The sequence below is a fragment of the Gorilla gorilla genome, chromosome 6 (genome assembly GCF_029281585.2).
Source record: "Gorilla gorilla gorilla isolate KB3781 chromosome 6, NHGRI_mGorGor1-v2.1_pri, whole genome shotgun sequence".
Taxonomy (NCBI): Eukaryota; Metazoa; Chordata; class Mammalia; order Primates; family Hominidae; genus Gorilla; species Gorilla gorilla.
In genome coordinates this window covers 66,093,518-66,108,263 of record NC_073230.2, presented here as the reverse complement: position 1 = coordinate 66,108,263, position 14,746 = coordinate 66,093,518, and positions in this window count along the sequence as shown.

The following is a 14,746-nucleotide window of genomic DNA, read 5'->3' as shown; positions in this document are numbered from 1 at the left end:
TAGTGTTCCCAAACTGCTCAAAGGAAAGGTTCAACTCTGTGAGTTGAATGCACACATCACAAAGAAGTTTCTGAGAATCCTTCTGTCCAGTTTTTATGTGAAGATATTTCTTTTTCCACCATAGGCCTCAAAGCACACCAAATACCCTTTTGCAGATTGTACAAAAAGAGTGTTTCAAATATGCTCAGACAAAAGAAAGTTTCAAGTCTGTGAGATGAATGCACACATCACAAAGAATTTTCTGAGAATGCTTCTGTCTAGTTTTTATGTGAAGATATTTCCTTTTTAGCTCTAGGCCACAAAGCGCTCCAAATTTCCACTTGCAGATTCTACAAAGGAGTGTTTCCAAACTGCTCAATCAAAGAAATGTTCAACTCGGTGAGTTGAAACCACACATCACAAAGAAGTACATGAGAATGCTTCAGTCTAATTTCTATGATAAGATATTTCCTTTTCTGCCATAGGCCCCAAAGCGCTCCAAATATCCACTTGCAGATTCTACAAAAAGAGTGTTTCCTAACTGCTCAATCAAAAATATGATTCAACTATGTGAGATGAATGCACACTTCACAAACAAGTTTCTCAGAATGCTTCTGTCTAGTTTTTGTGTGAAGATATTTCCTTTTCAGTTATAGGAGTCAAAAGGCTCCAAATATCTATTTGCAGATACTTCAAAAAGTTTGTTGCCAAAATGCTTAATCAAAAGAAAGTTTCAACTCTCTGAGTTGAATGAACACATCACAAAGGAGTTTCTGAGAATGCTTCTGTCTAGTTTTAATGCGAAGATATTTCCTTTTCCACCATAGGCCTCAAAACGCTCCAAATGTCCACTTGCAGATCCTACAAAAAGAGAGTTTCACAATGGCTCAATGAAAAGAAAGGTTTAACTAAGTTAGATGAATGCACATATCACACAGAGGTTTCTCGGATTGCTTCTGTCTAGATTTTATGTGAAGATATTTCCTTTTCTACCATAGTCCGCAAAGCGCTCCAAATATCCACTTGCAGATTCTACAAAACGAGTGTTTCCAAACTGCTCAACCAAAAGAAAGGCTTACCTCTGTGAGACAAATGCACACATCACAAAGAAGTTTCTCAGATTGCTTCTGTCTAGATTTTACGTGAAGATATTTTGTTTTCTACCATAGGCTGAAAAGAGCTCTAAATGTCCACTTGCAGAGTCTACAAAAAGAGTGTTTCAAAACTCCTCAATCAAAAGAAAGTTTCAACTCTGTGAGATGAATGCACACATCACAAAAATGTTTCTCAGAATTCTTCTGACTAGTTTTTATATGAAGATATTTCCTTTTCCACCATAGACCTCAAAGCCCTCCAAATGTCCACTTGCAGATTCTACAAAAAGAGAGTTTCAAAACTGCTCAACCAAAAGAAAGGCTTACCTCTGTGAGACAAATGCACACATCACAAAGAAGTTGCTCAGATTACTTCTGTCTAGATTTTACGTGAAGATATTTTGTTTTCTACCATAGGCTGAAAAGAGCTCTAAATGTCCACTTGCAGAGTCTACAAAAAGAGTGTTTCAAAACTCCTCAATCAAAAGAAAGTTTCAACTCTGTGAGATGAATGCACACATCACAAAAAAGTTTCTCAGAATTCTTCTGACTAGTTTTTATGTGAAGATATTTCCTTTTCCACGATAGCCCTCAAAGCGCTACAAATGTCTACTTGCAGGTTCTACAAAAAGAGAGTTTCAAAACTGCTCAATAAAAAGAAAATTATAACTCAGTGCAATGAATTCATACATCACAAAGAAGTTTCTCAGATTGTTTCTGTCTAGATTTTATGTGAAGATATTTCCTTTTCTACCATAGGCCCCAAAGCGCTCCAAATGTTCTCTTGCTGATTCTACAAAAAGAGTGTTTCCAAACTTCTAAATCAACAGAAAGCTTCAAATTCATGAGATGAATGCACACATCACAAAGTAGTTTCTCAGAATCCTTCAGTCTAGTTTTTATGTGAAGATGTTTCCTTTTCCACCATAGGCCTCAAGGCACTCGAAATGTTCACTTGCAGATTCTACCAAAAACGTATTTCAAAACTGGTCAATCAAAAGAAATGTTCAATGCTGGGAGATGAATGCACACATCAAAAAGAAGTTGCTCAGAATGCTTCTATCTAGTTTTTATTTGAAGATATTTCATTTTCCACCATGGGACTCAAAGCTCTCCGTATGTCCACTTGCAGATTCTACAAAAAGAGAGTTTCAAAACTGCTCTATCAAGAGAAAGGTTTAACTCTGTGAGATGAATGCACACATCACAAGGAAATCTCTCAGATTACTTCTGTCTAGATTTTATGTGAAGATAATTCCTTTTCTAACATTGGCTGCAAAGTGCTCCAAATGTCAACTTGCAGATTCTACCATAAGAGTGTTACCGAACTGCTCAATCAAAAGAAAGTTTTCAACTCTGTGAGATGAATGCACACATAACAAAGTAGTTTCTCAGAATTATTCTGTCTATCTGTCTAGTTTTTATGCGAAGACGTTTCCTTTTCCACCTTAGGCCTTAAAGCACTCCAAATGTCCACTTGCAGATTCTACAAAAAGAATATTTCAAAACTGTTCCATAGAAAGAAAGGTTCAACTCTGGGTGATGAATGCACACATCATAAAGAAGTTTCTCCGAATGCTTATATCTAGTTTTTATGGGAAGATATTTCCTTTTCCACCATAGGCCTCAAAGCACTCCAAATGTCCACTTGCAGATTCTACAAAAAGAGAGTTTCAAAACTACTCAAAGAAAGGGTTACCTCTGTGAGATGAATGCACACATCACAAAGAAGTTTCTCAGATTGCTTCTGTCTAGATTTTATGTGAAGATATTTCCTTTTCTACCACAGGCAGCAAAACGCTCCAAATGTCCATGTGCAGATTCTACAATAAGAGTGTTTCCAAACTGTTCAATCAAAAGAAAGATTCAACTCTGTGAGATGAACGCACACATCACAAAGAAGTTTCTCAGAATCCTTCTGTCTAGTTTTTATGTGAAGATATTTTATTTTCCACCATAGACCTTAAGGTGCTTGAAATGTCCACTTGCAGATTCCACAAAAAGAGTATTTCAAAACTGGTCCATCAAAAGAAAGGTTCATCCCTTGGAGGTGAATGCACACATAACAATGAAGTTGATCAGATGGCTTCTGTCTAGATTTTATGTGAAGATATTTCCTTTTCTCCCAAAGGCTGCAAAGCGCTCCAAATTTCCACATGCAGATTCTACCAAAAGAGTGTTTTGAAACTATGCAATCAAAAGAAAAGTTCAACTCTGTGAGACGAATGCATACATCACAAAGAAGTTCCTCAGAATTCTGTTTGGTTTTTATGTGAAGATATTTCCTTTTCTACCATAGGTTGCAAAGCGCACCAAATGTGCACTTGCAGGTCCTAAAAAAAGAGTGTTTCCAAAATTCACAATCAAAGGAAAGGTTCAACTCCGTGAGATGAACGCACACATAGCAGAGAAGTTTCTCATAATTATTCTCTCTAGTTTTTATGCGAAAATATTTCCTTTTCCACCATAGGCCACAAAGCGCACCAAATGTCCACTTGCAGATTCTACAAAAAGAGAGTTTCAAAACTGCCCAATCAAAAGAGAGCTTTAACTTTGTGACATGAATGCACACTTCACAAAGAAGTTTCTCAGATTGCTTCTGTCTAGATTTTATGTGTAGATATTTCTTTTTGTACATGGCCAAATGTCCATGTGTAGATTCTACAAAAAGAGTGTTTCCAAACTGCTCAATAAAAAGAAGGATACAACTCTGTCAGATGAACACACACATCACAGAGTAGCTTCTCAGAATTCTTATCTCTAGCTTTTATGTGAAGATATTTCCTTTTCCACCATAGGCCTCAAAGCGCTCCAAATATCCACTTGCAGATTCTACAAAAAGAGAGTTTCAAAACTACTCAATGAAAAGAGAGGTTCAACTCTGTGAGATGAATGTACACATCTCAAAGAAGTTTCACAGATTACTTCTGTGAAGATTTTGAGTGAATATATTTCCTTTTCTACCATTGGCTGCAAAGCACTCCAAATGTCCACTTGAACATTCTATAAAAAGAGTGTTTCCAAAGTGCTCAATCGAAAGAAAGGTTCAACTCTGTGACATGAATGCACACATCACAAAGAAGTTTGTCAGAATTCTTCTGTCTAGTTTTTATGTGAAGATATTACTTTTTCCACCAAAGGCCTCAAAGCACTCCAAATGTCCACTTGTAGAATCTACATAAAGAGAGTTTCAAAACTGCTCTATCAAAAGAAAGGCTTAAATCAGTGAGATGAATGGGCACATCACAAATAAGTTTTTCAGATTGCTTCTGTCTACATTATATGTGAAGGTATTTCCTTTTCAACCATAGGCCACAAAGTGCTCCAAATGTCCACCTGCAGTTTCTACAAAAAGATTGTTTCCAATCTGCTCAATCAAAAGAAAGGTTCAACTCCGTGAGATGAATGCACACATCTCAAAGAAGTTTCTCAGAATTCTTCTGTCTAGTTTTTATGTGGAAATATTTCCTTTTCCATCATAGGCCTCAATGGGCTCCAAATATCCACTTGCAGATTCTACAGAGAAAGTTTCAAAATTGCTCAATCAAAATGGAGGTTTAACTCTGTGAGATAAATGCACACATCACAAAACAGTTTCTCAGATAGCTTTTGCCTAGATTTTACATGAAGATATTTTCTTTTGTACCATAGGCCTCAAAGCGCTCCAAATGTCGACTTGCAGATTCTACAAAAACAGAGTTTCAAAACTGCTGAATCAAAAGAAAGGTTTAACTCTGTGAGATGAATGCGCATATCACAAAGAAGTTTCTGAGATTGCTGCTGTCTAAGTTTTATGTGAAGACATTTCCTTTTCTACCATAGTCCACAAAACGATCCAAATGTCGACTTGCAGATTCTGCAAAAAAAGTGTTTCCAAACTGCTCAATCAAAATAAAGGTTCAACTCTGTGAGATGAATGCACACATCACAAAGAAGCTTTTCAGAATTCTTCTGTCTAGTTTTTCTATGAAGACAATTCCTTTTCCACCATAGACTTCAAAGCGCTCCAAATCTCCACTTGGAGATTCTACAGAAAGAGACTTTCAAAACTGCTCAATCAAAAGAAAGTTTTAACTGTGAAATGAATGCACACATCACAAAGAAGTTTCTCAGATTGCTTCTTTCTAGATTGTAGGTGACGATATTTCCTTTTCTACTGTAGGCTTCAAAGTGCTCCAAATGTGCACTTGCAGATTCTACAAAAAGAGTGTTTCAACACTACTCAATCAAAAGAAAGATTCAACTCTGTGAGATGAAAGCACACATTAGAAAGCAGTTTCTCAGAATGCTTCTGTCTAGTTTTTTTGTGAAGATATTTCCTTTTCAGCTATTGGCCTCAAAGCGCTCCAAACATCCATTTGCAGATACTACAAAAAGAGTGTTTCCAAACTGCTCAATCAAAAGAAAGCTTCAACTCTGTGAATTGAATGCATGCATCACAAAGTTGTTTTCTGAGAATGCTTCTGTCTTGTTTTATGTGAAGATATTTCCTTTTCCACCATAGGCCTCAAATCGTTCCAAATATCCACTTGTGCCTTCTACAAAAAGAGTGTTTCAAAACTGCTCAATCAAAAGAAAGGTTCAACTCTGTAAGATGAATGCACACATCACAACGAAGTTCCTTAGAATGCTTCTGTCCAGTTTTTATGTGAAGATATTTAATTTTCAGCTATAAGCCTCAAAGTGCTCTAAATATCCATTTGCAGATACTACAAAAAGAGTGTTTACAAAGAGTTCAATCAAAAGAAATGTTCAACTCTGTGAGTTGAATGCCCACATCACAGAGAAGTTTCTGAGAATGCCTCTGTCCAGTTTTTATGTGAAGATATTTCCTTTTCCACCACAGGTCTCAAAGCGCTCCAAATATCCACTTGCAGATTCTAAAAAAAAAGTGTTTCAAAACTGCTCAATCAAAAAAAAGGTTCAACTTTGTGAGAAGAATGCACACATAACAAAGAAGTTTCTGTGAATGCTTTTGTCTAGTTTTTAATTGAAGATATCGGCTTTTCAGCTATAGGCCTCCAAGCGCTCCAAATATCCATTTGCAGATACTAGAAAAAGAGTGTTTCAAAACTGCTTAATGAAAAGAAAGGTTCAACTCTTGAGTTAAAAGCACACATCACAAACAAGTTTGTGAGAATGGTTCTGCCAAGTTTTATCGTGAAAATATTTCCTTTTCCACCATAGGCCTCAAAGTGCTCCAAATATCCACTTGCAGATTCTACAAAAAGAATGTTTCAAAATTGCTCCATCAAAAGAAAGCTTCAACTCTGCGAGTTGAATGCACGCATCACAAAGAAGTTTCTGAGAATGCTTCTGTCTAGTTTTCATGTGAAGATATTTCCTTTTCCTCCATAGGCCTGAAACACTCCAAATATCCACTTGCAGATTTTACAAAAAGAGTGTTTCAAAACTGCTCAATGAAAAGAAAGGTTCAACTCTGGGAGTTAAATGCACACATCACAAAGAAGTTTCTGAGAATGGTTCTGTCAAGTTTTTATGAGAAAATATTTTCTTTTCCACCATACACCTCAAAGCACTCCAAATATCCCCTTGCAGATTCTACAAAAAGAATGTTTCCAAACTGCTCAATCCATGAAAGCTTCAACTTTGTGAATTGAATGTACACATCACAAAGAAGTTTCTCAGAATGCTTCTGTCCAGTTTTTATGTGAAGATATTTCCTTTTCTGCTATAGGCCTCAAAGCGCTCCAAATATCCATTTGCAGATACTACAAAAACAGTGTTTCAAAACTGCTCAATCAAAACAAATGTTCAACTCTGTGAGATGAATGTATTCATCACAAAGAAGTTTCTCAGAATGCTTCTGTCTAGTTTTTATGTGAAGATATTTTCTTTTCAGCTTAGGCCTCAAAGCACACCAAATATTCATTTGCAGATACTACAAAAAGAGTGTTTCCAGAATGCTCATTCAAAAGAAAGGTTCACCTCTGGGAGTTGAATGCACACATCACAAGGAAGTTTTTGAAAATGTTTCTCTCTTCTTTTTATTTGAAGATATTTCCTTTTCCACTATAGACCTCAAACCGCTCCAATTATCCATTTGCAGATTCTACAGAAAGAGTGTTTCCAAACTACTCAATCAAAAGAAAGGTTCCACTCTGTGGGTTGAATGCCCACATCACAAAGAAGTATCTGAGAATACTTCTCTCTAGTTTTTATGTGAAGATATTTCCTTTTCCACCATAGGCCTCAAAACGCTCCAAATCTCCACTTGCAGATTCTAAAAAAAAGAGTGTTTCCAAACTCCTCAATCAAAAGAGAGGTCCAACTCAGTGAGATGAATGCACACATCACAAAGAATTTTCTGAGAATGATTCTGTGCATTTTTTATGTGAAGATATTTCCTTTTCAGCTATAGGCCTCAAAGCGCTCCAATTATCCATTTGCAGATACTACAAAAACAGTGTTTCCAAACTGCTCAATCAAAAGAAAGCTTCAATTCTGTGAGATGAATGCACACATCACAAAGAAGTTTCTCAGGATGCTTCTGTCTAGTGTTTATGTGAAGATATTTCCTTTTCAGCTATAAACCTCAAAGTGCTTTCAATATCCATTTACAGATAATACAAAAACAGTGTTTCCAAACTTCTCAATCAACAGAAATCTTCAACGTTGTGAGTGGAATGCACAAATCACAAAGAAGTTTCTGAGAATGCTTCTGTCTAATTTTAATGTGAAGATATTTCCTTTTCCACCATAGGCCTCAAAGCGCTCCAAATATCCACTTGCAGATACTACAAAAAGAGTGTTTCTAAGTGCTCAATCAAAAGAAAGGTCCAACTCAGTGAGTTGAATGCCAGCATCACAAAGAAGTATATGGGAATGCTTCAGTCTAGTTTTTATGTGAAGATATTTCCTTTTCTACCATAGATTGCAAAGAGCTCCAAATATCCACTTGCAGATTTTACAAAAGCAGTGTTTCAAAACTGCTCAAAGAAAAGACTCAACTCTCTGAGGTGAATGCACATATCACAAAGAAGTTTCTCAGAATTCTTCTGTCTAGTTTTTATGTGAAGATATTTCCTTTTCAGCTATAGGCCTCAAAACGCTCCAAATATCCATTGGCAGATACTACAAACATAATCTTTCCATACTGCTCAATCAAAGGAAAGTTTCTACTCTGAGTTGAAAGCACACATCACAAAGAAGTTTCTGAGAATGCTTCTATTTAGTATTTATATGAACATATTTTCTTTTCCACCACAGGCCACAAAGCATTCCAAATATCCACTTGCAGATTCTCCAAAAACTGTATTTCAAAACTGCTCAATCAAAATTAATTTTCAACTCTGTGAGATGAATGCACACATCACAAATAAGTTTCTCAGAATGCCTCTGTCTACTTTTTATGTGAAGATATTTCATTTTAAGCTATAGGCCTCAAAGCGCTCAAAATATCCATTTGCAGATACTACAAAATGAGTGTTTCCAAACAGCTCAATCAAAAGAAAGCTTCAACTCTGTGAGTTGAATGCACACATCACAAAGAAGTTTCTCAGGATGCTTCTGTCTAGTGTTCATGTGAAGATATTACTTTTTCCTCCATTTTCCTCAAAGCGTTCCAAATATCCATTTGCAGACACTACAAAATGAGTGTTTCCAAACAGCTCAATCAAAAGAGAGCTTTAACTTGTGAGTTGAATGCACACATCACAAAGAAGTTTCTGAGAATGCTTCGGTCTAGTTTTTATGTGAAGATATTTCCTTTTCAGCTACAGGTCTCAAAGCACTCCAAATATTCATTTGCAGATACTACAAGAAAAGTTTTTTGAAACTGCTCAATCAAAAGAAAGTTTCAGCTCTGTGAGTTGAATGCACTCATCACAAAGGCTTTTCTGAACATGCTTCTGTCTTGTTTTTATGTGAATGTATTTCCTTTTCCACTGTTGACTTAAAAGCACTCCAATAATCCACTTGCAGATTCTACAGAAAGAGTTTTTCCAAACTGCTCAATCAAAAGCAAGGTTCACCTCCGTGAGGGGAATGCACACATCACAAACGAGTTTCTCAGAATGCTTTTATCTAGTTTTTATGTGAAGATATTTCTTTTTCCACCAAAGACCTCAAATCACTCCAAATATCCACCTGCAGATTCCACAAAAATAGTGTTTCAAAACTGCTCAATCAAAAGGAATGTTCAACCCTGTGAGACGAATAAACACATCAGAAAGAAGTTTCTCAGAATGCTTCTGTCTAGTTTTTATGTTAAGATATATCCTTTTAAGTTATGGATGTCAAAGCGCTGCAAATATACATTTGCAGATACTACAAAATGAGTGTATCCAAACAGCTCAATCAAAAGAAAGGTTCAACTCTGTGAGTTGAATGCACACATCACAAGGAAGTTTCTCAGAATGCTTCTATCTAGTTTTTATGTGAAGATATTTCCTTTTCCGCTATTGGCCTAAAAGTGCTGCAAATATCCATTTGCAGATACTATAAACAGAGTGTTTCCAAACTGCTCAATCAAAAGAAAGGTTCAACTCTATGAGCTGAATGCACACATCACAAAGAAGTTTCTGAGAATGCTTCTGTCTACTTTTTATGTGAAGATATATCCTTTTCCAGCATAGGCCTCAAAGCACTCCAAATATCCATTTACATTTTCTACAAAAAGAGTGTTTCAAAACTGCTCAATCAAAACAAAGGTTCAACCCTGTGAGATGAATGCACACATCACAAACCAGTTTCTTAGATTGCTTCTGTCGAGATTTTATGTGAAGGTATTTCCTTCTCTTCCGTGGGCCGCAAAGACCTCCAAATTTCAACTTGTAGATTCTACCAAAAGAGTGTTTCCTAACTGCTCAATTGAAAGAAAGGTTAAACTCTTTGGGATGAAAGCAAGCATCACGAAGAAGTTTCTCAGAATGCTTCTCTCTAGTTTTTATGTGATGATATTTCCTTTTCCACAATAAGCCTCAAAGCCCTCCAAATGTCCACTTGAAGATTCTACAAAAAGAATTTCAAAACTGATCTATCAAAACAAAGTTTTAACTCTGTGAGATGAATGCACACAACACAAAAAAGTTTCCAGATTGATTCTGTCTAGATTTTATGTAAAGGTATTTACTTATCTACCACAGGCTGCAAAGCGCTCCAAATGAACACTGGCAGATTCTACAAAAAGAGTGTTTCCAAACTGTTCAATCAAACGAAAGGTTCAACTCTGTGAGATGAACCCTCACATCACAAAGAAGTTTCTCAGAATTTCTCTTTCTAGTTTTTATGTGAAGATATTTCCTTTTCCACCATAGGCCTCAAAACATTCCAAATGTCCAATTGTAGATTCTACAAGAAGATAGTTTCAAAACTGCCCAATCAAAAGAAAGGCTTAACTCTGTGAGATGAATGCACACATCACAAAGAAGTTTCTCAGATTTATTCTCTGTAGATTTTATTTGAAGATATTTCCTTTTCTACCATAGGCCTCAAAGTGCTCTAAATGTCTACTTGCAGATTCTACAAAAAGAGTGTTTGCAAACTGCTCTATCAAAAGAAAAGTTCAACTCTGTGAGATGAAGGCACATATCACAAAGAAGTTTCTCAGAATTCTTCTGTCTAGTTTTTATGTTTAGATATTTCTTTTTCCAACACAGTCCTCAAAGCGCTAGAAATGTCAACTTGCAGATTCTACAAAAAGTGTATTTCAAACCTAGTCCATTAAAAGAAATTTTCAACTCTTAGAGATAAATGCACCTAACACAAAGAAGTTTCTCAGAATGCTTTTATATAGTTTTCATGTGAAGATATTTCCTTTTCCACTATAGGCCCCTAAGCACCCCAAATGTTCACTTGCAGATTCTACAAAAAGAGAGTTTCAAAACTGCTCAATCAAAAGAAAGGGTTAACTCTGTTAGATGAATGCAAACATCACAAAGAAGTTTCTCAGAGTGCTTCTGTCTAGATTTCATGTGAAGATATTTCCATTTCTACCATAGTCCTCAAAGTGCTCCAATTATCCACTTGCAGATTCTAAAAAAAGCGTGTTTCAAAACTGTTCAAACAAAAGAAAATTTCAACTCTGTGAGTTGACTGCACACGTCACAAGGAAGTTTCTGAGAATGCTTCTGTCTAATTTTTATGTGAAGATATTTCCTTTTCCACTACAGGCCTCAAAGAGCTCCAAATATCCACTTGCAGATTCTCCAAAAAGTCTGTTTCAAAACTGCTCTATCAAAAGAAAGGTTCAGCTCTGTGAGTTGAAAGCATACATCACAAAGAAGTTTCTCAGAATGCTTCTGTCTACTTTTTATGTGAAGATATTTCCTTTTAAGCTATAGGCGTCAAAGCGCTCCAAATATCCATTTGTAGATACTGCAAAATGAGTGTTTCCAAATAGCTCAATCAAAAGAAAGATTCAACTCTGTGAGTTGAATGCAGACATCACAAAAGAGTTTCTCAGAATGCTTCTGTCTGGTTTTTATGTGAAGATATTTCCTTTTCCTCCATTGGCCTCAAAGCCCTCCAAATATCCACTTGCAGATTCTACAAAAAGAGTTTTTAAAAAGTGCTCAGTCAAAAGAAAGGTTCAACTCTATGAGACGAATACACACATCACAAAGAAGTATCTCAGAATCTTTCTGTCTTATTTTTATATGAAGATATTTCCTTTACATCTATAGGCCTCACAGCACTCCAAATATCCATTAGCAGATACTACAAAAAGAGTGTTTCCAAACTGCCCAATCAAAAGAAAACTTCAACTCTGTGAGTTGAATGCACACATCACAAAGAAGTTTCTGACAATGCTTCTGTCAAGTTTTTATGTGAAGATATTTCTTTTTCAACCATAGGCCTCAAAGAGCTCCAAATATCCTCTTGCATATACTACAAAAAGATTGTTTCAAAACTGCTCAATGAAAAAAATATTCAACTCTCTGAGCTGAATGCACACATCACAAAGAAGTTTCTCAGCATACTTCTGTCTAGTTTTTATGTGAAGATATTTCCTCTCCCACTCTAGGCCTCAAAGCGCTACAAATATAATTTGCAGATACTACAAAAAGAGGGTTTCCAAACTGCTCAATGAAAAGAAAGTTTCAACTCTATGAGGTGAATGCACAAATCACAAAGAAATTTCTTAGAATGCTTCTGTCTACATTTTATTTGAAGATATTTCCTTTTGCACCATAGGCCTCAAAGTGCTCCAAATTTCCACATGCAGATCTTACAAAAAGAATTTTTCAAAACTGCTCAATCAAAATAAAGGTTCAACTCTGTGAGATGAATGCACACATCACAAAGAAGTTTCTGAGAAAGCTTCTGTCTAGTTTTTATATCAAGATATTTCCTTTTCAGCTATAGGCCTCAAAGTGCTCTAAATATCCAATAGCAGATTCTACAAGAAGAGTTTTTCAAAACTGTCCAATCAAAAGAAAGTTTCAACTCTGTGAGATGAATGCACACATCACAAAGAAGTTTCTCAGGATGCTTCTGTCTAGTATTTATGTGAAGATGTTTGCTTTTCAGCTATAGGCCTCAAAGGACTCCAAATGTCCACTTGCAGATACTACAGAAAGAGTGTTTCCAAACTGTTCAATCAAAAGAAAGCTCAACTTTGTGAGTTGAATGCACACATCAAAAAGAAGTTTCTGAGAATGTTTCTATCTACTTTTTATGTGAAGATATTTCCTTTTCCACCATAGGCATCAAAGCACTCCAAATATCCTCTTGCAGATTCTACAAAAAGAGTGTTTCAAAACTGCTGAATCAAAAGAAAGGTTCAACTCTGTGACATAAATGTACACATGACAAAGAAGTTTCTAAAATGCTTCTGTCTACTTTTTATGTGAGGATATTTCCTCTTCAGCTACAGGCCTTAAAGCGCTCCAAATATTCATTTGCAGACACTACAAAAAGAGTATTTCCAAACTGCTCATGGAAAAGAAAGGTTCACCTTTGTGAGTTTAATGCACACATCACAAAAAAGTTTCTGAGAATGCTTCTGTCTAGTTTTTTGTGAAGATATTTCTTTTTGAGCTACAGGCGTCAAAGTGCTCCAAATATCTATTTGCAGATGCTACAAAATGATTGTTTCCAGACAGTTCAATCAAAAGAGATGTTCACCTCTATGAGATTAATGCACACATCACAAAGAAGTTTCTCAGAATGCTTCTGTTTAGTTTTTATGTAAAGATATTTCCTTTTCCACCATAGGCCTCAAAGTGCTCCAAATGTCCACCTGTAGATTCTACAAAAGGAGAGTTTCAAAACTGCTCTATCAAAAGAAAGGTTTAACTCTGTGATGTGAATGCACACATCACAAATAAGTTTCTCCGATTGCTTCTGTCTAGATATTATGTGAAGATATTTCCCCTTCTACCATAGTCTGCAAAGCACTCTTACTTCCCCTTACAGATTCTACAAAAATAATGTTTACAGACTGCTCAATCAAAAGAAAGGTTCAACTCTGTGAGATGAACGCACACTTCCCTGAGAAGTTTCTGAGAATTCTTCTGTCTACTTTTTATGTGAAAATATTTCCTTTTCCACAATAGGCCTCAAAGCTCTCCAAATGTCCACTTGTAGATTCTACAAAAAGTGAGTTTCAAAACTGATCAATCAAAAGAAAGTTTTAACTGTGAGACGATGGCAAATATCACAAAGAAGTTTCTCAGAATTCCTCTGTCTGGATTTTATATGAAGATATTTCCTTTTCCACTGTACGCCTCAAGGCACTCGAATTCTCCACTCGCAGATTCTGCAAAAAGAGTATTTCAAAACTGGTCCATCAAAAAAAAAATGTTCAAATCTGGGAGATGAATGTACACATAACAAAGAAGTTTCTCAGAATGCTTCTATCTGGTTTTTAAGTGAAGATATTTCCTTTCCACCATAGGCCTCAAAGCGCCCCAAATATCCACCTGCAGATTCTACAAAAAGAGGGTTTCAAAACTGCTAAAAGAATGGGTTAACTCTGTGAGATGGATGTACACATTACAAAGAAATTTCTCAGAGTGCTTCTTTCTAGATTTTATGTGAAGGTATTTCCCTTTCTACCATGGGCCACATAGCGCTCCAAATGTCCACTTGCAGATTCTACAAAAAAAGTATTTCCAAACAGCTCAATCAAAAGAAAGGTTCAAGTCAATGAGATGAATGCACACATCACAAAGAAGTTTCTCACAATTCTTCTGTCTAGTTTTTATGTGACGTTATTTCATTTTCCACCATAGGCCTCAAGGTGATCGAAATGTCTGCTTGCAGATTCTACAAAAAGAGTATTTCAAAACTGGTCCATCAAAAGAAAGGTTTAACTCTGGGACATGAATGCACACATCACCAAGAAGATTCTCAGAATGCTTCTATCTAGATTTTATGTGAAAATATTTCCTTTTCAACCATAGGCTGCAAAGCACTCCAAATGTCCACTTGCAGATTCTACAAAAAGACTGTTTCCAAACTCCTCAATCAAAAGAAAGACTCAAATCTGTGAGATGAACGCACACATCACAAAGAAGTTTGTTAGAATTCTTCCGTCTAGTTTTTATGTGAAGATATTTCCTTTTCCACCATTGGCCTCAGAGCGTTCCAAATGTCCAATTGCAGTTCCTACAAAAAGAGAGTTTCAAAACTGCTGTAACAAAAGAAACGTTTAACTCTGTGAGACGAATGCACACATCACAAAGAAGTTTCTCAGATTGCTTCTG